General features: G+C 43.1%; 1 protein-coding gene across 17 annotated transcripts in view; it reads left to right on the top strand.

Moving 5' to 3' along the window:
* Positions 1-6,187: 6,187 nt before the first annotated feature.
* The window catches only part of FAM172A (family with sequence similarity 172 member A), a 357,476-nt gene continuing 339,817 nt past the window's right edge, over positions 6,188-23,846 (top strand). For 12 of the 17 annotated variants that reach the window (XM_043547397.1, XM_037903228.1, XM_043547401.1 and 9 more), the window contains exon 1: positions 6,188-6,339. The gene's annotated coding sequence lies outside the window, so the exon portion shown is untranslated. Of the gene's footprint in view, positions 6,340-19,439; positions 19,493-23,846 lie in introns of all 17 variants that reach the window. The other 5 variants (XM_043547405.1, XM_043547398.1, XM_037903226.2 and 2 more) reach the window with 4 other exon arrangements.

Raw genomic sequence — 23,846 nt, 5'->3', positions numbered from 1 at the left:
CCCAACAGTACACTGTATGTAGAGCAAAGGGTTAAAACAAACATGATCTGTATACATGGGTCTTACCTACACCACAATCTTTACTTGCAAGCTTTTGTAAGTTCCCTTCAGCCCAGTATTTCTGGGTTGGGAGAGACATCCTGACTGCTGCAGTTCGTGTCTCTTTCTCTCCCCATGGGCAGCTGCTGACAACCTACTCAACCCTTCTTTTTCCCTAGGCCAGCATCTTTAAAGGATTAGTATTTGATCCTCTGCTCAGACCTGGGAAGAGTAAATCTGGACAGCCTAGCAGGAGCCAGGCAGGGGGTATTTACCAGTCAATACTTCATTGTTTCACCAAGGACGCTTGGTGTTCTGTGGACTATCATTTGCCACTGTTTTGCTTCCTCTTTGTTTTCCCTCAACAGCCTCCTTTCTTTTAACTCCGTACAGTCAGGCAGGCTAACATCAAACAGGTCAATTGAGGTGGTGGTGCATATATTTATATAAAATACATAAATCCTTATTCTCCACACCACAGAACAGGTGTAACTAGTCTTAAAATGGAGTTTGACAAGTTTGTGAATGGGAATATATGAGGGGGTTGCCTGCAATAGCAGGGGACTCCACTTGATGAAACCATTTCTAGTCCAGGGAGCAGTCTGTTTCCCCTTGCTGCCGTCTCACGTGCCTCCACACAGACCAGGACACACCCACAGTGAATTGAGAGACTAGTTCAATTTCCTTTCAAATCTCTCTCTGCTGAGAATGCCAGAATGGATGTTAATTAGTGCTATTTGTTGCAGTTGTATTTGTTATATGGAAATGATACTAGCACTGGAGTGAGACCACCAACTGATTTCATTAATAGCTCATTTGCAGAATAATGACTTTTGGTCACTACAGACTTATGTCAGAATCATCCTAGTAATGTAAAAGTGAAGTTTCATATCCACTATCAATCCTATGACCTATTTCGAGACCCACTTTTTAGATTTTTCTAAGCACAAAAAATATTTGAAACTAAGAAGAAGTCTTGTTTTACTTAAACAGTACTGTGGATTTCACACTGGGTCAGACCAAAGGTCCATTTAGCCCAGTATCCTGTCTCCTGACAGTGGCCAATGCCAGGTGCCCCAGAGGAAATGAACAGAATAGGTAATCAAGTGATCCATTCCCTGTCGCTCATTCCCAGCTTCTGGCAAACAGAGGCTAGGGACATCATCCCTGCCCAGCCTGGCTAATAGACACTGATGGACCAATCATCCATGAATTTATCTAGTTCTTTTTTTAACCCTTTTATAGTCTTGGCCTTCACAGCATCCTCTGGCAAAGAGTTCCACAGGTTGACTGTATGTTATGTGAAGAAATACTTCCTTTTGCTTGTTTTAAACCTGCTGCCTATTAATTTCATTTGGTGACCCCTAGTTCTTGTGTTATGAGGAGGAGTAAATAACACTTCCTTATTTACTTTCTCCATGAGTCATGATTTTATAGACCTCAATCATATCCCCCCTTAGTTGTCTCTTTTCCAAGCTGAAAAGTCCCATTCTTATTAATCCCTCCTCATACAGAAGCTGTTCCATACCCCTAATAATTTTTGTTGACCTTTTCTGAAACTTTCCCAATTCCGATATATCTTTTTTGAGATGAGGCAACCACATCTCCATGCAGTATTCAAGATGTGGGCATACACTGGGTTTATATAGAGGCAATATGATATTTTCTGTCTTATTATCTATCCCTTTCTTAATGATGGCCAACGTTCTATTGGTTTTTTTACTGCCGCTGCACACCGAGTGGATGTTTTCAGAGAACTATCCACAAAGACTCCAAGATCTCTTTCCTGAGTGGTAACAACTAATTTAGACCCCACCATTTATATGTATAATTGGGATTACTTTGCATTTATCAACACTGAATTTCATCTGCCATTTTTTTGCCCAGTCACCCAGTTTTGAGAGATCCTTTTGTAGTTCTTTGTGGTCTGTCTGGGACTTAACTATCTTGAGTAGTTTTGTATCATGTGCAAATTTTGCCACCTCACTGTTTACCCTTTCTTCCAGATCATTTATGAATATGTTAAATAGGACTGGGCCCAGTACAGACCTCTGGGGGACACCACTATTTACCTCTCTCCATTCTGAAAACTGATCATTTATTCCTACCCTTTGTTTCCTATCTTTTAACCAGTTACCAATCCATGAGAGGGCCTTCCCTCTTACCCCATGAGAGCTTACTTTGCCCAAGAGCCTTTGGTGAGGGACCTTGTCAAAAGCTTTCTGAAAATCTACGCATACTATATACCACTGGATCTCCCTTATCCACATGCTTGTTGACCCCTCAAAGAATTGTAGTAGATTAGAGGCATCATTTCCCTTTACAAAAACCATGGTGACTCTTCTCTGAACAAATTATGTTAATCTATCTGACAATTTTGTTCTTTGCTATAGTTTCAATCAGTTTGCCCGGTACTGAAGTCAGGCTTACTGGCTTGCAATTGTCAGGATCAACTCTGGAGCCCTTTTTAAGGCTTCTTCCATCATGAAGACCGATGGAAAAAATTCATTTAGTTTCTCCGCATTGGCCTTATTGTCCTTGAGTGCTCCTTTAGCATCTCGATCATTTGTTTAGCAGCCTTCCTGCTTCTGATGTACTTAAAAAAAATTTACTATTACTTTTTGAGTCTTTGGCTAACTGTTCCTCAAATTCTTTTTTGGCCTTCCTAAGTATATTTTTACACTTCATTTGCCAGAGTTTATGCTCCTTTCTATTTTCCTTATTAGGATTTAACTTCCACTTTTTGAAGGATGCTTTTTTGCCTCTCAATTGTTCTTTTAGTTTGTTGTTTAGCCATGGTGGCACTTTTTTTGGCTCTCTTACTATGTTTTTTAATTTGGGGTATATATTTAAGTTGAACCTCTATTATGGTGTCTATAAAAAGTTTCCACACAGCTTGCAGGGATTTCTCTTTTTGCACTGTACCTTTTAATTTCTATTTAACTAACCTCCTCATTTTTGTGTAGTCCCCCTTTCTGAAATTAAATGCTACAGTGTTGGGCTGCTGTGGTTTTCCCCACCACAGGGATGTTAAATTTAATTATATTATGGTCACTATTACCAAGTGGTCCAGCTATATTCACCTCTTGGACCAGATCCTGTGATCCACTTAGGACTAAATCAAGAATTCCCTCTCCTCTTGTGGGTTGCAGGACTAGCTGCTCCAAGAAGCAGTCATTTAAGGTGTCAAGAAACTTTATCTTAACTTTAACAAGAATGAAAAGAATTCCTTGGATGTTTTAAAGATGCGAAAAAAGTCCTATTTCTCAGCAAAATTTAACATTTGCATAACATTTATCAGCACATTTTTTATATTATTTATCTGGATTTATATAGAAAACAAACCCTTTTCCATGGATGGCAGCCCTTACGCCCCCTAGCAGAACAACTGACAAAAAAACTGTGTTGGCAACCTCATTGAGATTTCTTCCCCTTTAGTAAAAAGAACAGGAGTACTTATGGCACCTTAGAGACTAACAAGTTTATTAGAGCATAAGCTTTCATGGGCTACAGCACACTTCATCGGCTGCATAGAATGGAACAGTTGACAAGAAGGTGTGAGGATACTTAACATAGGGAAATATATTCAATATGTGTAATAATCATGTCAACTGTCTAAATGGGCCATCTTGATTATCACTACAGAAGTTTTTTTCTCCTGCTGATAACAGCTCATCTTAATTAATTAGCCTCTTACAGTTTGTATGGCAACTTCCACCTTCTCTGTATATCTTCTTACCATATGTTCCATTCTATCCATTCGATGAAGTGAGCTGTAGCCCACGAAAGCTTATGCTCTAATAAATTTGTTAGTCCCTAAGGTGCCACAAGTACTCCTGTTCTTTTTGCGGATACAGACTAACACGGCTGTTACTCTGAAACCTTCCCCTTTAGTCTTTTCTTATGGGTGTTCCCTTAACTGACCCGAGAGCCATTCTCCCACGTGACACTGGAATACCTGAGCCAACAGTTCCTGAATTTATCTGTCTGACGGAATGGATTGTGTATTCTTCCTCAACTCATCCCTGAGATATATAATATGGCACAGTGTAGAAGTCTAATAAATTCATGGGTCTGATTCTTGTTTGGAGTAAGGCCCCTTTGCACTTCCCTAGAAGTGCAAAGAGTCCAAAAAATTTGTTAAACTGTTCAATTTCCTTACCCTCATTTTCAAGCCCCTTTGCACTGTGGTGCAAATAAATATCAGGCCCACATAAAATAAACTAAATTTAAAGTGCTTGATGTTGGTATACTTAGAGACTAAGGGCCTGCTGCTGCAAAGTCCTAACCACTATGTGAGGTGCTCTCAACAGCCAATTATCTTGTTTGGGAACTGAGGGTGCTTAGTTCGTAGGATGATCCCACACTAAAGCACAAATGCACATACCTCTGAAGGAAGGATTATAGTGTTCTACCACTGCCGAAGGACTGGAGGATTTAACTACAGCTTGTGAAAGTAATCTTGTTTGATTTTAATAGCCATCCTACTTGCTAAGGTCATGCTGCCCACCTCCTGTGAGTCAGCTGGAGGAGATAAAGTTTTAATTGTAAAGGGGGAAGTCTTAAAAAAAAAGGAAAAAAGAAAAGAAAAAGAGGAGCCTTCTATCATACCAAATACCCTGACTAATTGCAGAACCTACCTTGCTTTACATTTCAGCTTCTTCATACTGTTTGATGCTTTGGCAATCAGATTGTAAAATGGGAGATCAGTATAAACAAAATCAATAAACACAAACTAAAATCTAGTATGCCAAAGCATTTCCATAGAAACCCACTACAGTCTAAACAGAGATAATGGGAAAACCATAGGAACCGTAGAATAATGTTTGCATTCTGCAGTTATACTACTCTTTTTTCCCCAGTACGTTCACCCTTGGCTTACAGAAGATGCAGGCACCTAGAAGAGAAAGTAATTGTAAATGGCTGATTTTGAACTGTCAAAAGCCAGGCTACACAAACTTCACATGGAAATTACAATCAGAATTTACCATACTGTGATTGGGTATTACAATACGCATGGTAAGCCCACCTGCTGTTCTGTAGTAACCGGACAGAGAACTAGGTTAGTAGTAACTCATAGGCATAACAGCATGACTTAAAGGCATTATGGAAATTGTCTAACCTTTCCCAACCAGGTATAATCATCGGGTGTTTAGAATACTGGTAGCAGCCAGCAGACCATTCACTCTAGGGTTCCCAGTGTGCTAAGACCACTCGAGCTGAGCTAGTCTTAGGGCTTGTCTACACATGGTAGCAATGCACACTACAGGAGTGTAATTTCTAAAGTGCACTAATGTTTTGCATATTGGTTGGTGCAGACTGTGTTAACGCACAGTAAAAAGCTCCCTAGTGCACTCAGTTTCAGTGCCCCAATCCACCTTTCCCTGGAGCAGCTGTCACAGTGGAAGGCCAGTTATGCCCCTTTAGTCCTGTGCTGCAGGAAGCATGCTCAGCTGCTCAGTGGGGATGGTGAATGTGCAATCTGGTCAACACTAGCAGATGTGAGAGGCTTATGCATGCTCAGTGAGGATGTGCTCTTCAGAGATATTAGCAGTCTAATATTAGCTCATCTTAAGTGATCAGGGCTCCTTACAGTGTGTATGGTAACACCCATTGTTTCATGTTCTGTGTCTATATAAATCTCCCCACTGTATTTACCACTGAATGCATCCGATGAAGTGGGCTGTAGCCCACGAAAGCTTATGCTCAAATAAATTTGTTAGTCTGTAAGGTGCCACAAGTACTCCTTTTCTGATTCCCCTCAGGGGCCAGTCTCTGGGGTGACCACGCCTGCGCCCGTCCAGCACACTTAGACTGAACCTCTGGTTTCACTGGCCCCTGCAATGGTTTCATGGGGATTCCGGGGATTCCGTTAGGTTGCCTCGATCAGGCCCCTACAATGGCACCTTCTCGCGCGAAGGAGGCAAGAGCTGTGGCCCCAAAGGGACTGAGCTGCTACCAGGCGTCCCCGCCCCGCCAGCCCTGAGGCTCCGCCCCTCACCTGCTGCGTGCAAACGGGGCCCCACCCCTCCCAGCGTCCCTAACGAAGCCCCGCCCCTCTCCCCGACGACGGCGGCGGCGGCGGCGGCTCAGAAGCGTCAGGGGCGACAAGCTCCACTTCCGGGTTCCTTGCTGCGTCGGTGCGCGATGACGTCATATCCACCGACCCCGGAAGTGGAACTCGAAATTGGCAGCGGCGCCGTGAATCGCGGAGGGGAAACACACAGGAGCGGTGGCGTGTCTCCCGGTAACGGTGCCTCGCCCCGCCCGGCCCGGCCCTTCCGGGACAAGGGGAACCAGGTACGTGGCGCTCCGTCGTGGGGGGCGAGGGGAATGTGCTCCTGCCGCGTCCCGGCGCTGCTGCTGGAACCACAGATCGACAGTCCCCCCCTCCGCCCCCCTGTCAGTGACAGCGACTCCCCCGCGCGGGGCACCCGGTGCGCCGAGCCCGGTGCCAGATTGTTCAGTGGCCAGGGCCGGCCCTCACCAGAGAGAGCCTTGGCGAAGCCTGCCCTGGGGAGTCGGGCTCCAGTTCCCCCCGCCGCTCTGCACCCGGCTGCTAGTGTCACTATGGGGGGTGTCTCGTTCCATCTCCCAGCAGAGCCAGCCCGGCTCCGGCTCCAAGATTGTCACGTTGTCCAGAGCCTCCCCCGTACGCACCAGAGAGAGCCCCCTGCTCCGAATTCCCATCTCCCTCCCTACACGCCGCCCCTCGCCCTGGAGGCTTCCCGCGCCCCATAGGGGAAGTCACAGTAGCCGGAGCTTTCCCAGAGAAGTCGAATGTCTAAGTGTCAAACTTATTCCCTGGAGAGGGCCCAAGCGCCTGGAATGATATGGTTCTTGGGTTGTATGTGTTCCTCAGACTTCCCCTGATGCTGGTGGGAGGCTTATTATTTCTTACTTGCATTGTGGTAGTGCCCAGGGGCCAGGGTCCTGTTGTGCTAGTTACTGCACGAACATGTAACAAACATGTAACATGTAATAGTCCCTGCTCTGAAGAAGTGTTTTTTTTACCCACGAAAGCTGATGCCCAAATAAATCTGTTAGTCTTTAAGGTGCCACCAGACTCCTCGTTGGTCCTACCCTGAAGAGTTTATGATCCAAGTTTGTACAGAGATTAAGGGTAGAATATGCTGCTTATGTGGTAGCTATACATAGGGGCCTGACACTGCAGATACTTAAGCACGTGAGCAATACTGTTAGTTTGTGGGGAACTCCTCACATTCTTAAACATTTGCAAGATTGAGCCTTTTGTAAAGGTAGCAAGGTATTAAAGCAATTTCATTCTGTGAGGAAAAATTGATGACAGGTTGTTCTACAGCCCAGTCTTTCTGCTCTCATTCATATGCTAATTTCAGTAATTGTCCATATAAATCAAACAGTTGTGTGGTTAAAGTTTGGAAAATGATGTTCTCAAAGTGTTATTATTAGACTTAGGCTTTGTCTGCAAACAAAAGTTGTATTGCTTTAACTATACCAAAGTATTGAAAGCCACTCTTTTTCCCCAGCATGGTTATCGTTATACCAGTGTAAATGTGCTCTGTACTGGTATATTTGTTCCTGTACAGTAAGGATAATGAGTTATACTGGTGTAAGTTACATTTATACCATTATAGCTGCATCCACTTGAAGGGTTGTACCGGTTTAACTGTATTGGTAAAAAATCATACCATAACTGACATACCTGTACAAAAACTATGTGTAGACCAGGCCTTAAAAGTTAACACTCATTTGAGGTGAGTGGAGACAATTATCAACTTACGGAGCTGTTTAGTGTGTTTGCAGACTCAGAAAGATGACACAGCTTCAGTTTTCAATTGATTTATCCTTAGTTCATATTTGGAAGATTTTCTTCACAACCATAAGGGCTAGAGACTTTTTTTTTTTAAGTGTCTTTGATTCTGCGGAACCTGTTTGTTATTATCATGGGGGTCTGTTGTTTGACATTACTGGACATCTCTGCTCTTTCCCATCCAGACAGAGTCAAAAAAGTCAGGCCCCAGTCATGGATAGAGATGATGTGCAGATCCTCCCCTCCACCCATGGAGCAGTAACTTAGCTTAACTCCCTTCTTTACCCACAGAACTGAAAGCAGAGTGTCAGAGCCTCTCTTCCCTTCTTTCTGCCCCCCCACACCCTCAGCAAGCGAGACTCACAATGGCCAGGGTCTCCCCATTTCTCTCTCTCTCTCTCTCTCTTTGAAGAGAGAGAACACAAGCGAGTCACAATTGCAGTGCCTCTCCTTGAGAGTAATACTGATTATTGTCTTCTCTTCTTCTTCCACATTGAGTAATACGAATCATAGGGTCGATGCTGCTTCTTTATTCTCCCTGATGACAGTAATAATAATTTCTGAATGATTGCACATCCCTTTTGCCCCCTACCAGTAAATATTGGCTTATGCCTTCCTCCAGTGCTACTCCTTCCCCCCCAGTGAGTAATAATAGCTATTGTCCTTTTTTCCCTTCAGAGTAATACTTGTCAGTATTCGGGGTTATTGTTCCCTGTCCCCCAAAGGAGTAATAATGGCAACACCTCTTCCACATGCAGAGGTTTTTAATGGTGAATGTTACTTTCTTCACTCCATCCACTTTAGTATTGTAGGTTTATATTGTAGTTTGTTTTGTAAATACATGCTTTTATACATCGATGAAATAAATAAATAATTCTGAGTTTTTTCTTTAACTTCAGAAAGAGGTACTAGGTGTATCCCTCCAAAGTCTTGCTGTACTAGAGGGTTGCACTTGTAGTTTTTTCAGTTCACACTAACCATCTTATTTCAAAATGTCTACACAAAATGTTCCATTACTGTTGCAATATCTGCATTATGCATCATGCAGTTTTCAGCCCAGGTCCCTGAAGCAGGGATTTTTAGAATTAGCTAGCCCTATCTTGAAAGATGATACTTCATACTCTATATTTTGAGAAAAATAATGTAACATTTCTCATTGTACATGTTATTTTTTATTGTAAAATTACTTGGCAGTTGTATTGTTATAAAATAGAAAGTTCATAGGCATAAAATCACACAAGCTGAGGTAACTCAAAACAAGAAAGTAATCAAACAAGCACAGGAGACACCTGACATTGTGCACTGGTTGACAAAGGGATTGCAGGAGCACTGAGAAATTGTGCTGGGAGCGCCAACAGCAATGGGGAAGCTATAACACCAATACTTTTGGTTTAAACTAGCCCAGCCAATGATACAGTGGCCTGATGCTGTTCTGACTGCTGTTCTGTTATTGGTAAGGTGTGTACAGGAGCCACAGAGGTATCAAATTGATGCTGCTAGGCATGGCTTTGATACTGCAACACATAGCTGTTCCACACCGTGGTGATACAACTGATCACTCCATCCACAGAAAAGTTAAAGGATAATGTCAGTTTCACTAAATGGCTGCTGGGGCCCTCTTAACCAAGAATTGGCTATTGGGAAATACAGTTTTGCAAGACTTGATCCTTTTCTAGGTTGCTGGTCACTTCGACTAGTCAAAAATTTACTGTGTGATATCTTTTTGGCCTATCCGAAATGGATTAGTAATTTCAACCTTATCCAGTTCTTAGTTGACATGGCCTCACATGAAAAACTACTGAAGGTGGCAGTCTCAGCAGAGAAGCTACTGACTGAATGGATGTTGAAAACAATCTGCCTTTTCACATTAGAGGTGGTCCCTCCAGTTCAGGTTAGCAGTATGTTGATGAATCAGTATAGGGAAGCTTACAGGTCACTGCCCTTAGTTTATCTCTGTCGAAGTCATTCTGTCAGCCTTGATTATTATTAAATTCCCAACAAAAGAAATATTACATTGCTGTTTCTGGAAAAGGGATAACGACTGAACATAATGAACAAAACTGTCAACTTACATAGATGCTGTGATTCCACTGAGGGTAGCAATGCTGTAGTAAAGATTGAGGAGGAGTTTCTGTTATACTATGTAGCCCCTTCTGTATTTTTTTAACTACTGTTTTAATGCCATTTCTCTTAAGACTACGCTACTTAATTTTTTGTGTGGTAATTTAAATGACCATGTAATAGATGCTTTGGCAGTACAGCATGTAGCTAGGTAAAGTACTCCCTTACTCTACTTTCAACTACTGGAAACTTTCTCTAATATTCTGCCAAGTATCAGAGGGGTAGCCATGTTAGTCTGTATCCACAAAAAACAATGAGGAGACTGGTGGCACCTTAAAGACTAACAGATTTATTTGGGCATAAGCTTTCGTGGGTAAAAAACCCCACTTCTTCAGATGCATGGAGTGAAAATTACAGCTGCAGGCATAAATATACTGACACATGAAAAGAAGGGAGTTACCTTACAAGTGGAGAACCAGTGTTGACAAGGCCAATTCAGTCAGGGTGGATGTGGTCCACTCCCAAAAATTGAGGAGCTGGTATCAATACCAAGAGAGGGTAAATTGCTTCTGTAGTGAGCCTGCCACTCCGAGTTCCTGTTCAAGTCCAAATTAATGGTGTTACATTTGCAAATGAATTGTAGCTCTTGCAGTTTCTCTTTGCAGTCTGTTTTTGAAGTTTTTGTTGTTGAAGGATGGCTACTTCTAAATCTGTTGTTGAATGTCCAGGGAGACTGAAGTGTTCTCCTATTGGCTTTTGTATGTTACCATTCCTGATGTCTGATTTGTGTCTATTTATTCTTTTCCGAAGAAACTGTCTGGTTTGGCCAACGTACATGGCAGAGAAGCATTGCTGGCACATGATGGCATATATCACATTAGTAGATGTGCATGTGAATGAGCCCCTGATGGCGTGGCTGATGTGGTTGGGTCCTATAATGGTGTTGCTAGAGTAGATACGGGGGCAGAGTAGGCAACACGGTTTGTTACAGAGATTGATTCCTGGGTTAGTGTTTCTGTGGTATGGTGTGTAGTTGCATGTGAGTATTTGCTTCAGGTTGGGGGGCTGTCTGTAAGCGAGGACTGGCCTGCCTCGCAAGGTCTGTGAGAGTAGGGGATCGTTTTCCAGGATAGGTTGTATATCGGTGATGATGTGCTGGAGAGGTTTTAATTGGGGGCTGTATGTGATGGCCAGTGGTGTTCTGTTGTTTTTCCATTTTGGGTCTGTCCTGTAGTAGGTGACTTCTGGGTACCTGTCTCGCTCTGTCCATCTTTTTCCTCACTCCCCAGGTGGGTATTGTAATTTTAAGAATGCTTGATAGAGATCTTGTGTGTGTTCATCTCTGTCTGAGGGATTGGAGCAAATGCGATTGTATCTTAGGGCTTGGCTGTAGACAATGGATTGTGTAATGTGTCTGCAGAGCTACAATTCATTTGCAAATTTAACACCATTAATTTGGACTTGAATAAAGACTAGGAGTGGCTGGCTCACTACAAAAGCAATTTTCCCTCTCTTGGTATTGACATCTCCCCATCAATTATTGGGAGTGGAATTCAGTAGCTGTTAGGAGAAAGGGGACCAGGTTCTGCCAAAGCTCCTGTCATCTACTCTTGGGATTACTGGGAGTGGACCACATCCACCCTGACTGAAATGGCCTTGTCAACACTGGTTCTCAACTTGTAAGGTAACTTCCTTTTCTTCATATGTCAGTATATTTATGCCTACATCCTTAATTTTCACTCCACGCAGCTGAAGAAATGGGGTTTTTTACCCATGAAAGCTTATGCCCAATTAAATCTGTTAGTCTCTGAGGGCTTGTCTACATTATCAGTTTACAGAGCTGCAACTTTCTGGCTCAGGGGTGTGAAAAAACACCCCCTTGAGTGCAGCAAGTTTCAGTGCTATGAAGTGCCGGTGTAGACAGAGCACTAGGACTGGCAGCCGCACCTCTTGTGGAGGTGTTTTTTTTTGTTTTTTTTTAAAGAGCTTTAGCGTTGCCACGGTAGACTAGCCCTAATATTCTAGTACCTGTAGTTTAATCGCTGCCCTTCTTCTTTCTTCAGACTGCCTTCTCGGTTGCTGTAGTCATTCCTGGATATAAATATGTTAATCTCGAATCCATTAATACATGAATGTGACATCACAAGTAATTAATGGATATGGTATTGCACTTGCTACTCTGATTATATTTTTTTCCACAAGTTGCCTTTATGTAGCAGTTACCTAAGGTTGAGGATAATGTTCGCTTGTACTTAGTTGTTGGAGGTTTGATGCTTACATGTTGGTTTCTTTTCGCTTTTGATTTTTAGACTGCAACTTCATGTTCTTCCAAGGCAAAGTACTTGTGAAGGTTGTTCTTCTTACCATTTTTTTTTACTATTGGTTTTAATATTTTTGGAACAAAACCTATTTTGAGGTACGTGTAGTGTCTTTAATTTTTTATTTACCAGAGTATGCTTTTCACTGCTGAATGTCCAGCAGATTTGAAATTCATAGGCTCCTTGCTGAGCCCTTTACTATGATCTCTAGACTAATTGTTTAGCTCCTTGTTTCTCTTTTCAAAAAGGTAGCTTCATAGCTGAAGAAATGACCTTCAATGGTCTGCTTTTGAACAGCTTTTTATTGTTCGCTTTGGTTATTTTATTCAATGACTACTTTACTGAATTTGTTGTGTGAATTTTTTGGTTTTCCCGTGTCTCCCCTTGTATTTCACTACCTTTGCTTCTGTGTAGTCTTCCATTGATGGACGTAATTTATCATTTGTTGAGATGATTTTATTTTGGCTTTATGGACAGTCACTGTTTTTTATTTATGTTAAGCTTTTTAGGAGCTAAGAGACTATGTAGGGCCCAGAATATTGGAAAAAGAAACATGTACAGACATCTGTCCATGTAAATGTATAATTATTAGGATCCAAACACTTTTATCTATCATTCTTTCAGAACGGCAAAATACACATGGAGAGATGTGAACAAATTAAAAAATCTTAAACGCTACTTCTTTGAGTCTGCCCTCTTGGCTATTTTTCTTTTTAATTTCTAAATGAACCTAATTATTTGGAATTCAAATTAAATAAATGGTGTAACTTATAGACTAGGAGGGAGTAAAGTTTTCATTGATATCACTTAATTAATGGGGTTTTTGCCATGGTCCTCAATGGTAGAATATAAAACACAAAATAGGCTTGTCATGAAAAGCCTAAAATCTCTGAAAATTGTGAAATACAAATGTTGTGTCAGTTTTTCACCTTTTATGTATGCACAGAGAAACACTATCAAGTTGTGGATTTGAAATGTGTGATCAATCTTGTTGAGTGCAGGAAACATGGGGTCTTGGCAGGAGCCAGGATGCTTGCTCTTGGGCTCTCTCCTCCTGAATCTGTGGACTAGATTTCTTAGAGCAGCTGAGATGAACAGAGAGTAGATGACAGGAGCTTTGGCAGAACCTGGTCCCCTTTCTCCTAACAGCTACTGAATTCTTTCCTATCCCTCCCATTCCTGTACTTAGTGTTAATTAGTACCTACTTGGGGGAGTGTCTCTCTGTCATACTGTTGCAGATGTGACTAACAGAGGTGCTTATGCTGGAGCCCTCTTGGTTTAAAAGGGAGAGAGTATTGTCAGCATTCTGTCAGTCTCCATGACTTTGGAATGTTCTCCCTCCTGAAATAGCCCTTTAAGGTGATCTTTAAGGGCATGGCTACACTTGCAGATGTAGAGCGCTGTGAGTTAAACCCACCTTTGTAGAGCACAGTAGGGAAAGCACTGCAGTCTGTCCACACTGACAACTGCAAGTGCACTGGCGTGGCCACGTTTGGGCACTTGCAGCGGCATTGGGAGCGGTGCATTGTGGGCAGCTATCCCACAGAGCACCTCTTCCCATTCTGGCACTGTGGCTTGTGGGAAGGGGGTGGGGAGTGCGGGGCATTCGGGGTCCTGTCCCAACTCCCCGTGATGCATCGGTTTGCATCCCAGCATTCCCTTTGCTTCTGTCCACATTTGGCCCCATCTTTCAACGGTTTTTGTACTGCACGCTTCTTCTCTTTTGGTCTGCGGGGATGGAGCCCGAACTGCTGAGGAATGTGCTGACGAGTCTCGCCAGTGCATCACGTTTGGCAGTCGAGGGATTCCTTAAGATCCAAAGTGACAGTCAGGACTCCGATGATATCAACTCGAGTAACGCAAACAGCATGAGTTTGCTTGTGGCATTCACAGACATGCTCACCACTGTGGAACGCCACTTTTGGGCTTGGGAAACAAGCACTGAGTGGTGGGAATCACATCGTCATGCAAGTCTGGTATGATGAGGCGTGGCTGCAGAACTTTCGGATGAGAAAAGCCACTTCATGGGACTGTGTGAGGAGCTCACCGCCACCCTGCAGCGCAAGGACACGAGATTGAGAGCTACCCTGATAGTGGAGAAGCGGGTGACTACTGCAATAATCTGGAAGCTGGCAGCTCCAGACAGCTACTGATCAGAGTGGGGGAGTCTACCGTTTGAATTGTGTTGATGCAAGTTTGCAGGGCCATTGATTGCATCCTGCTCAGAAGAACCATGACTTCGGATAATGTGCATGACATTGTGGCTGGCTTTGCACAAATGGGTTTGCCTAACTGTGGAGGGGCGATAGATGGGACGCATATTCCCATTCTGGCACCAGCCCACCTAGCCTCCCAGTATGTTAATCGGAAGGGCTATTTCTCTATGGTTCTCCAGGCGCTTGTGGATCACTGTGGGTGTTTCATTGACATTAACGTAGGCTGGCCCGGAAAGGTGCATGACGCACGCATCTTACTTAACACTGGCCTATTCAGGAAGCTGCAAGCCGGGACTTTTTTCCCAGACCAGAAAATCACAGTAGGGGAAGTTGAAATGCTCACTGTACTCCTTGGAGACCCCGCTTAGCCTTTGATGCCATGGCTCATGAAACCCTACACAGGGAGCCTTGACAGCAGCAAGGAGCAGTTCAACAACAGGCTGAGCCAGTGCAGAATGACTGTGGAGTGTACTTTTGGCAATTTAAAGGGTCGCTGGCACTCTCTGTATGGGACCTGGCCAATAACAGCATCCCTACGGTTATATCTGCGTGCTGTACTCTCCATAACATTTGTGAAGGGAAGGGTGAAAGATTCACTCAGGCATGAAACTCAGAGGTTCAACACCTGGAGAGTGAATTTGAACAGCCAGAGAGCAGGGCTATTAGAGGGGCCCAGCATGGGGCTGCAAGGATTAGGGATGCCTTGAGGGAGCAATCTGAGGCTGAAAGCCAACAGTAATGTCTGGTGTGGTGCCCTGCATGGGAGTGAAGTCCAGTAGGAATCTGTGTTTGCTACGTATGATACGCTGACTTGCAGCATCTGTTGCTTTCCTGGCTAAGGTTTCTTTTACATTATGCAATAATAAAGAATGTTTTCAAAGCCAAAAAATCAATTTATTGCAAAGAAACACAAAACAACTGCTTGGGAAACACAAAGGACAAGGGGGTGGGGTAGGGAGTGGTACAATCACAATTTGCATATGTCCTATCTGGAGTGCTGTGCAATGCGTGCTGCACTTCAGGATGGCTATTGTCAAGGTTCCTTCCCCACTCTGAACTCTAGGGTACAGATGTGCATGAAAACCCCCTAAGCTTATTTTTACCAGTTTAGGTTAAAACTTCCCCAAGGTACAAACTATTTTACCTTTTGCCCTTGGACTTTATTGCTGCCACCACCAAGCATCTAACAGTTATAACAGGGAAAGAGCCCACTTGGAAACGTCTTTCCCCCCCAAAATCCTCCCCAAACCCTACACCCCCTTTCCTGGGGAAGGCTTGATAAAAATCCGCATCAATTTGCATAGGTGAACACAGACCCAAACCCTTGGATCTTAAGAACAATGAAAAAACAATCAAGTTCTTAAAAGAAGAATTTTAATTGAGGAAAAAAAGGTAAAAGAATCACCTCTGATGATCAGGTGATGGTAAATCAGGATGGTAAATACCTTACAGGGTAATCAGATTCAAAACATAGAGAATCCCTCTAGGCAAACCCTTAAGTTACAAAAAGACACAAAAACATTCCATTCAGCACAGCGAATTTTATCAGCCATTTAAACAAAACAGAATCTAACTCCTATCTAACTAGATTAGATTACTTACTAAGTTCTAAGACTTCATTCCTTTTCTGTTCCTGGCAAAAGCATCACACAGACAGAGAGAACCTTTGTGTGTCCGTTGTCCTTCCCCCCCGCTCCCCCCCCCCCCCCCCCCCGCTTTGAAAATATCTTGTCTCCTCATTGGTCATTTTCGTCAAGTGCCAGCGAGGTTATCCTAGCTTCTTAACCCTTTACAGGTGAAAGGGTTTTTCCTCTGGCCAGGAGGGATTTTAAAGGTGTTTACCCTTCCCTTTATATTTATGAGAGCTATACTGCATGGTGATGGGGGTTGAGCGCAGTGGGTAAGGGTCGTAGTTTTCAGGGCTGGGTGGTGAAGCTACAGGTGTTGGAGGCAGCAGTTGGCGGTAAGAACCCAGATGTTGGGGAAAGTGGTTTGGAGGTGACATGGTGGCACAAGGGAAAGAGTTTTGGGCCAAGGGCTGCAGGGGAAGGGGTGGGTGTCGGAGTGCTCCGCCTGCATGGCTACGAGCACCTGGATCGAGTCCGCTTGGCGCTCCACGATGCTTATCAGCCGCTCTGTGCTTTGGTGCCGGTGATCCACAGTCTGCTGGCAGTCCCTCATTTCACTCTGCAGCCACTCCTGCACTTTTTTATTTTCATTAGTTGAATGCTGCATGACTTCATGCAGCATGTCCTCTTTGCTTCTATGTGGCCGCTTCCTGATTCTTTGCAGCCTCTCGGCCGTTGATAACATGGACAGCTGAGATCTCAAGGTTTTATCTGTAAAGACAAAATGCAACACTTAACAGAGGCGGCATTGTTCACACCAGACAGAGCAATGATTCTCCCGCACTCAAGGGCAAGCACAGTCTACGCCAGTGGTTCTCAAAGCTGGTCCGCCGCTTGTTCAGGGAAAGCCCCTGGTGTACCGGACCGGTTTGTTTACATGCCGCATCTGCAGGTTCGACCGATCCTGGCTCCCACTGGCCGCAGTTCGCTGCTCCAGGCCAATGGGGGCTGCGGGAAGCGGCGCGGGCCAAGGGCCAGTGGGAGCCGTGATCGGCCGAACCTGTGGACGTGGCAGGTAAACAAACCGGTCCGGTGTGCCAGGGGCCTTCCCTGAACAAGCGGTGAGCCGGCTTTGAGAACCACTGGTCTACACAATAACATAATTTGCCTGTCCCAAAGCGAACACACACAACCCGTGGGAGCCCCAAAATGGTGAGTAAGCACAGGGTCAAGCGTGACTCATTGTTTCACGGCTGTACTGCCCTCTGGGGTCTCTGTGCCTTGGGGAGAGCCAACAGCGGCAGGGGGCCCCTATACTGAACACTGTCCCCACTTTTTCCACAGGAGTTGGTCCTGGAAGATATCTCTCTGCTGAGGGTGACCAGGGAAGCAAGGGAGGGTCTTCCACCCTGGCCCATATGCAGCTTGCCTGTGTGCAGCAATGGTCCCCCCTGCCTCTCATGGCACAGTGCCGCGGACAATTCAGCCTTACTGGGATGAGGAGAAGAGTGGCTCTCCCGAAAAACCTGCACAAGCGCATTGCCCAAGTTCTGGCTGAGACCTTTGAAGAGATCACTGAGGCCAATTACTGTGATGAGAGAGCACATCAACGCCCTATTCCACATCTAGGCATGCATTCGGCCCTAACCCCCCTCGCCCCAAGAGCCTGCACCAAATAACTTCCTTCCCAAAATAAAAGCCGCTTACCAGGAACCTCCTCTGGTGTTTGTCCTTCCCCAAGCACTGGCCGCCGCGACTGGCTTACCTTCCTCCTGGCTTGATAACAGCTCCTGGCTGCATGCATCTAGGGATTCCGGGGTGTCTTCCTCTGCCGGAGCACCCCCGATCCCGCTTTGCGGCTCCTCCTACCTTGTTGAACTGGACTCTGAAGTGTCCATGGTGGTACTCGAAGTGGAGGTGGGGTTGCCCCCAAGTATCACGTCCAACTCTTTGTAAAAACGGAGCGGCTGTTTGCCTCTTGGGCTTTGCGATAGGTATTCCGCAGCTCCTTCACTTTAACCCTGCACTTCAGTGCGTCCCGGTCATGGCCTTTCCAGCATGGCCCTTGATATCTGTCCAAAGATATCATAATTCCTATGGCTGGAGTGCAGCTGGGACTGGACAACTTCCTCCCCCCAAACACTGATGAGGTCCAGCACCTCACCATTGCTCCATACTGGGGATCGCCTGGTGTGTGGAGGCATGGTCACCTGGAAAGATTTGCTGAGAGCACTCCACGCCTGGCTGAGCAAACAGGAAGGGGATTTTCAAAATTCCTGGAGAATTTGATGGGTGGGTCTGATGGTTGGTCACCTGAGTGCAGGGCAGTAGAGTTCAAAGTAATGACCAGAGTGGCTAGAACAGGTATTATGGGATACTTCTGGAGGCTGATCACAGCGCAATAACAGACTAGAGTGTCCACACTGGCGCTGCGGCATTCCAGCGGTGGCGCAGCAAACAGTCTTCCACTCGCCTAGGTGGAGTATCAGCAGTGCTGTAGCCACGGAGACAGAGCACTCTACGTGCCTTGTCAGTGTGGACGGGGAGTGAGCTAGGGCTCCTGGGGCTCCTTTATTGCGCTGTAACTTGCAAATGTAGCCAAGCCCTAAATCTGTTTTCCTAGACCTTTGGGGAGACAGAAAACTCACAAGGGTAGATGGGCACTAAGTGTGCTTATTTTCTTGGTTACTTTCTACTGTTAAGCTTGAGGCAAAATTTCTGGTTCTGTGTTAAGGGTTGCATTTTAAATATTTGTCAAGGGCTTCTAGACCTTGGTTTGAAGAACCTTGTTCTGTTTTGTACAAATCAAAATAAATTGTCAGAGAGACAGTCATTCTCTTAGGTATCTTGTACCAATTCCATGAAGGCTAGGATCTTTACTCCCTGGACTGGCTCCTCACAGAATATTCCCCAAATTCAAAGTAGAGTATTGGGGTGATGAGTTGTTGGTGATTGCTGCTGAAGAGCTTTTAAAAAGTTATCCATTGATCCTTATTATTCAGTGTAAAGCATCAACAAACCAAGAAGTGAATGGGAATATAATAGGTGCTGATTTTTTGTTAGTTTGGTGTGTGTGTGTGTGTGTGTCTTTTTTTTTTTTTTTTTTTTAAATCATATACTGGGACATGTTGTTGGTTGATACTAGCCATTAAAGTACTTGATTTTGAAATGTGTTGCCCTATGAAATGTACTTTGTCCCATGGAAAAAACACTTTCTGTGTAAACTAATGTAACCTTAAATTGTATTTACTTAATCTGTGAGTCACTTTCATTGATTTAAATAGAGCAGAATTCTAGAAGTACATTTAAAAAAAAGGATTAGAAGTGGTTATTTTGTATTCAAATTGTTCCCTTTTTTCACTAACTTCTAATATGAAAAACCTTTGCTAATCTAGTAACTATTAGAATGTAGATTTAATTATTTTTTCTTAATATATTTTAAAGTGAAAGGTGCCAGATTGACAGCTATGGAAACAAAATATCCTGTCACACAATAGGTATGTATTGGCAGTGCAAGCTTCTCTACACTGTTCAAATGTGACACAAACTTCTTGAGGGGTGAAAGGATAGTTCAGTCTCTATTTATTCCTTGACTTTTCTGCTAAGTTTGCCAACAAAGATGCCAGTTTTGATTCTGATTGTTGTGTTGTGACCAGCTATCCTCCGGGACATAACTGAGACCAATAAGTCATTTTATGTCCACTGACCAGCTTTCAGTAGACAAGTCCTATACTTGTTTGAATTTATTCTAAGGACTACAGTCTAATCTGGAGTTCGTGTGTGCAGTACTGGTCATCCTATCTCAGAAAGGATATTGTAAAATTAGAGGGTGTTCAGGCGAGAGTGAAGAGAATGGTTGGGGCAAGCAAAAACTCACCTATGAAGAGAGATTTAAAAGATTGCAATTGTTTATCTTATAAAGAAGACAAATTTGAGGTGGGTCATAATAAAAATATAACTAATGATATGGAGAAGGTAGATTAGGAATTGTTTCAATGCAAGAACAAAGGGACATTAAAAATAAATGGGGTAAATTCAAAACTGAAAAAAGGTGCCCCGCAACCTCCCTTTCAAAATGCATAATGAAACTGTGGGACTTATTGCCACACAATATTGCTGAGGCCAAAAGCTTAGCAAAATTCAAAAAGGATTGAACTTTTATGTAGATGATGATGATCAGAATTTTTAAAACTGTTGCTTACATAAATTTTGGAAGATATGTTAAACCTCATGCTTCAGGGTTTAGACCAGTCTCCCAACTGTAAGGGATTAGAAGGAGACCTAATGTGGGTGCAGATTATATTGCATCTGCCTATTTTGGGGTTTTGTGTACCTTCCTCTGAATCACCTGGTGTTGGTCAATGTGAAACAGGTTTTAAAAAAAAAAAAAGACTCGACTACTGGAAAGAGGTTATAGTTTTGTGCTAGTAGTATTGTTAAATATCAGTAAATATTTCATTCAGTAGTGCTCAGAGGCATCAACCAAGTCACGGTCCTATTTTGCTGGGCACTGTGCAAACATATACTAAATGACAGTCCCTGCCTCAAAGATTTTACATTGTCTGAATCATAAGACCTGTCTATGAAGAGGGGGAAAAAGTGGGTGTGGAAGATGAGGTAACTTACAGCAGAATGTTTTAGCACAGAGTAAAAAGAAAAGGAGTACTAGTGGCACCTTAGAGACTAACCAATTTATTTGAGCATAAGCTTTCGTGAGCTACAGCATCCGATGAAGTGAGCTGTAGCTCATGAAAGCTTATGCTCAAATAATTTGGTTAGTCTCTAAGGTGCCACTAGTACTCGTTTTCTTTTTGCGAATATAGACTAACACGGCTGCTGGATTTTCTTGCCAGGCTGTATTAGGAGGAGAACATCACCAGACAGACATTTTAATTTGTTTTATTTAACTAAAACAACAACATTGTGTATTCTGGATTTTTTTCTTCAGCAGCAAACATAAAATATTATAACAAAACAAGCATATGAATGTTTGAATTTAAACATTCAAGTTTTTTAAAAGCAGGTTTGTTTTTCTTAAAATTGTTTAAAATAATTAAATGAAATATTTTAAAAAACAAAAATTGTATGGACTATGTCAGCCAGGTCAACGTGAGAAACTTAAAATATTGACTTCTGCAGCTACCTCAGTCATCTTCACCTTCATTTTCCGGTTTGTTCATAATCTGGAAAAGAAAAACAAGCTTTCCTGCTTTTGCAGGTCCCAAACGATTTCTCAGTTTAGAATAAATTAGTCCAAAGGAAGAGAATATTCTTTCTACACTGTCAGAAGAAGTTACTGCTGTTAAAAGTGACATTATCACTTTAACAGTCTCTGAATCCAAGTGCTTAAGTGACTTCCACCAGTTCACTGGTGTGATGTTCTTTAAAACATCATCAGCAAGCATATATTTCTTGAATGGTTCATCCTTAGCTCTGAAGTTTATTATAGTTGGCATTATGGAGGGATGGTAGCTGGATGTCCATGTCATAGGCAACTCCTCTTCTTCAGCAGTTAAGGTTTGACCCTGGTACCAAGTATTGAGAATATTTGCAAGAAAATGATCTGGAGATAGTGCTTGTCCCATTTGTTTTTTTTAATGCTTGTAATTTAACTCTGTCATTGCATATTTCTCTCTTTAAAATCTCGCTCAGTACCGTCGAAATTTCAACAGCATCAGCAATAAAACAGCTATTTCCCTGCATTTTGTTCAAGGCTACAGAAATAGGCTTTAGGGTACTCAGCATGTGTTTCAACATTTCTCTTAAGCCAATGTTGAGAACTTTGGCTGTGACAGTGCCATCTGTAATGGTATGGTAGATCTCAGATCAATGAAGGCTGCACTCAGAAAGACCTCAAGACTTCTGGAATATGCTGCTCATACAGTTTGACTTTTGTTTCTACTGCCTGTCCCTCCCTTCTCACATTTATCTCCAGACTTCTTCTCCTCGTCCAGATCTGTTCTGCCCCCAACAATCTTCTGTTCATTGAACTTTTTGAAACTTTGCACTGTTAGAGAGAGGTAAGGGATTGACTCTGTGTCATGCATCGGTTGGAGAACAGATTTTTGGATAGTAAGAAATAACTTAAACTTTAAAAAAATTGGTTTAAAAAACTATTTACAGAATAAAGTGTGTGTACATATTCTAGGCGGAACTGGTAGAACTACATGTTAAGCTTATCCGATACTTCCTATTATAAGATCCTATTTTCAGTTGCTAAACATGAAATGTTTAGGCTGAAATTTTCCATACTAGGTTTCTGCCTCATGGTGATTATTATTATTTTATTTTTAATTTCAGTAAAAATAGTTCAACTGTTTCTGAGAATAAGGCTAGGGAAAAATATTTTGTCAAAGTTAAATTCTAGCAACATACATATAAAAGCTCTAGCACGCCCCGGTTCCAAAGTATGGACTTGAAATTCCTCAAGACAGTGGTGTTTGTATTAGGCATGTGTCTTTTGCCATCCCCGAGAAAAACTACCTAAATTTGGCCAATTTATTAGTCTTTGAAAAATCACAGTTCACATATGATCAATAGGGATTTCAAAGCTCCAAAGATTCTGTCCTTGCTGAGCATGCACAAGCCTCTTGCAGCTCCTAGTTCTGACTGTATGCGTTATTGCCGAGAAACTGAGCATGCCTCCTCCAGCCCAAAGTTAAGGGTTGAAGCTCGACTTTCCTTGTAATGGCTGCTCCAACTGCTCTGGGGCAAGGTGGGGACGAGGCACTGGAACTGAGAGCAGGAAGCCAGTCTCATGCACTCTCAATGATGCCCCCTGCTGCCATGGAGACAGTGTGGAGGAGGAAGCTGTCTGATTTGAATGCACTGGGGACAAAAGCCCGATTGAGGGGTGGAAAGGTCAGGTTGGACTGGAACTGGGGAGGGAAACTGGGATTGGGCCTGGGCAAGGAGAAGGAGGCTGGAAGTGGGGAAGGAACCACACTTTATATGACCGTGCTTATCAGATATATAGCAAGAAGGTATGCTTATTAAAAATTTGTTTGCTATATACACAGTGCTTCTGTCAGTTTGTGGGAGATTCACTATGCTTAAGATGAAGATTGGATATTATTGGTTCTACTGGCAGTTGCTAACTCTCTCACTCTCTTGGGGTGGTTTTGGTCCTGACTGTGGGAAATCTTATGATGACATGAAAAGCTCTGTTTGTTGTCCCAGGGAAGCAAAATCCTAGAGAGAGGGAGAGAGATTCCCTGTAGGTGCATTAAACTGCGAGCTCAGAGAGCATGAGTTTTACTTCCTGCTTATCTACTGACTGCTGTTAATGCTTCTGTGCACTTCACATCTCTTATTATGAACCTTGGTCTCATAATGCTACCTTGAGAGTAAGTGACCAGTATAAAAGTGTTGTGTGTTTGATGTGATAAATTTCAGAATCCCATAATAGATTCATTTATTTTGCACCTTTGACCTTTTTGCTTACTGTCTGCCCACTAATTCACCCCTCGAGGACGACTCCTAAACTTCTGAGCAGCTTCAAGTACATTTAAAAAAAAAAAAGTTACTATAGAAAATGTTTGTTGCTTTCTCCCAAGGTGTAGCATTCTCACCTCAAACTTACAGCAGCTTGAGACAATATTCAGTGTATATCTTGACCCTCAGAGTCAGAAACGGGACCCTTATGCCATCCAAAAGGAGGAATTTCTAGTTCCTAAACTGAACCCTACAAAATTCTGAGATACTGAGCTTTAAAGCTGGGACACTTAGGTATAGAAAAATCACTTTACTATAGGTCACTTTTTCAGGTGTTTTTCATTTCCATTTTAATTTCTCTCTCATTCTGCGGCCTGTACAATGGGGTTTATAGTAACTAAAGTACCTGGTTTTCCA

The sequence above is a fragment of the Chelonia mydas genome, chromosome 5 (genome assembly GCF_015237465.2).
Source record: "Chelonia mydas isolate rCheMyd1 chromosome 5, rCheMyd1.pri.v2, whole genome shotgun sequence".
Lineage (NCBI taxonomy): Eukaryota > Metazoa > Chordata > Testudines > Cheloniidae > Chelonia > Chelonia mydas.
Note: the sequence above shows the minus strand (reverse complement) of the source record. Positions and strands in the feature narration are given on the sequence as shown.